This window comes from Poecilia reticulata, linkage group LG11, assembly GCF_000633615.1.
Source record: "Poecilia reticulata strain Guanapo linkage group LG11, Guppy_female_1.0+MT, whole genome shotgun sequence".
NCBI lineage: Eukaryota > Metazoa > Chordata > Actinopteri > Cyprinodontiformes > Poeciliidae > Poecilia > Poecilia reticulata.
In genome coordinates, this window is record NC_024341.1 from 25,582,288 (window position 1) to 25,585,089 (window position 2,802).

Consider the following 2,802-nt stretch of genomic DNA (forward strand, 5'->3'; position numbering starts at 1 on the left):
TTTATACATTTTCTTTTGATATATTTATTATTGTTTTTCTTCTTTAGATATTAGGTTGGCTTAGAATGATTCCAAATAATGTGCAGGAATAACCTGGTGCTGTTACATGTCAATCATCTGGGGGGGCCACTAGGGGGGCCAATCAGATGACAAGGGGGGCACTGGCCCACTGGCCCCCTGGCCCCCCCTCTGGCTCCGCCACTGCAAGTCACCAGGACGTCATCATTGCCAGAGGCAACAGTGGGAGAACAAAGACGCACGCACCCTGCAGCGGCCCGCCCAACTATAAAGGGGTTCGCCCCGCCCACCAATCAACGGCGCCCTGTGCACAGAGTGAGGGAGCGTGGAACACCATCCCACCACACATAGTAACGTTATATGACGTTTCCCTAATTGTTAAAAGAGACAGTGCTCATTATGTGTGTAAACATTTTTACTTTGAAGATGTTAATAGATTAATCTCTGACATGTTTGGTCTCTCAATATTGTGATATTTAGCAAATTGAAATAATTTTGGCAGTACTGACCTGAAACAAGTTAAATGGGGTTTGCTATAACTCTAGACAGTGAGGGAACAAATGTCTTTTTATTTCATGTCTGTGAGCTTTTTGGCTTCAACTGTTGGATAGTAAGATATGTTTTGAGCTGGACATTTGATGAATATATGTGAAATAGAACATAAATTCCAAGTCAGAATAATTCATATTAGATTTTAATTGTTTTCAATATTAGTAAATAACTTATCATTTACTAATAATTTATTTACTAATATAATTAATTAGTAAATAAATTTGTCTGGAGGAACAACTACAGTGAAACTGATGGAAGTTGTTCTAAAATATTAGATAATCTAAAGGTACAGAGGTAATAGGTATTTATACTTATATTGTGTGGTTGTCAAGTAAAATTAATTACTTAATAGCTTATTTAGTTAGTGAGCAGATTTTAGCTAATTATATTAAACATATAATTATTTAATCTGTTGCTGTCAGTAAGTATTTAACATATTTGATCACATTGTCTTCTTCTTTGTCTAATTTTGTAGTTTCTTCTGGTCTTTGTGTGATGTTTGACATTTATTGTATATTTTCAAAATTATGTCAGATTAATAATATTGTCTCTCACCCAGAACCTTAAAAAGGTTAAAGCTTTTAAAAAAGATGACGTACAACATGTGTTGTGTTGCACCAGCACCTCCAGACCTCACTAGGGACAAGGGTGTAAGAAAATGGATGATCACGTTGTCCAAAATGGAAAAAATAAAATTCTATTAACTTGGATTATTGGGCTGAACTTAAATAACCCTTTCCCAGTCATTTTGACCAATCAAAACGATTTTACACTAGAGTCACATTCACCCATTCGCACTCACAAATGCTCACACATTTATACACCAATATGCTGATCAGTAGGCAATTTGGGGTTAAGTGCCTTGCCCAGGGGCACATTGACATGAAGCAGGAGGAAGCTGGAATTACAGGACTGTCTGAATTGCAGCTGCAGCCAAACCACGACAAAAAACAAAGATCAAGCTTGTCTGTGATTAAAGAGTTTGTTATAAATGTTTGGAATTTCATTACTTGAGTCAGAAAATAAAAAGAGAGAGAGAGGAGAGTAAATGAAGAGACAGTGTGGGAAGTATGAATCCCTGGGCAATAACTGGATGTGCGTAGAAACAGCAATCACACTGCACAAAGTTTTAAAAGTTTGATATTTAGCACTAATATTTTTAATTGGTTTGTTTTTCGGGAGATAAATAACTCTRTGTTGTGTTCATTTGTCTCTGCTGAACAACCAAAGACCACTAAGCTCAGGACCAGATATTTAATTTCAATAAAGTTTTTTTTAGTGAAACTAAGCAATAACAATGTGAACTTTGCATAAGAACCTGAAAAACAATAAAATGTACGTTAAACACAAAATATTTATTTCCTAGGTTCTCAAGACACCAGGACGTCATCATCATCCCCAGAGGTTTCATCTTTATAAAGTTCAGACGACAGCTGAGATGGAACCCCATCAGACAAACCAATGATCCTATTGTAACGTATGAGAGGCACCATAGGCCAAAACTCTCAGTGCATTATATACAAATACTGTATGAACTTAAGTGCATAGGGACATTGTAAATAAATAATAATGGTTCTCCCTATGTATCTGTCTCAATAGAAAAAAGAAACAAATGTGGACTTTGAACACTAAAAGGCACCAAAACCAGAGATTTCTTGAGTCTTTGCAGTCAAATAAAACATCAGATCTACATTTTCTGTGTTCTATTGTATATTGTTTAGTCTTTTTCTTCAMATATTCTTGCTTAATATCTTTAARATGATGGCGGCACAAACAAAACAGTTTGCTGCACAAACCAGCACAAATGTTTGACATAACTTTTATCTGTTTGTACAGCTAGCATAGTTAGTCAGGGCTTGCACAATCGCTGACTGCGTCCAAGCATTTGAATGAGAAGTTGCAAAACTTAAGCGATTTGAAGAAAAACTCATAAAAATTGGTGAAACTGAATGGAAAAATAATTTGTTGTAATGGGTAAATATAGCAATTGAAATTATCAATATACTTTATTTTTCCACTRTCTAGTCATAATCCAATTTCATATTTCTGGAATTTAAAATCATTCAATATGTCTTTATTTAGAATTATGAGTGGTCAGAACAAATTAATTGTAGATATATTGAATTGAAGTCATACAACTCAATGGTAAATCTCAATGGCAAGTCTTTTATATCAGTTAGAATGTAATAAAAATATTTCAAATAAGTATTTTGTCTTGTCAAAACATAATAA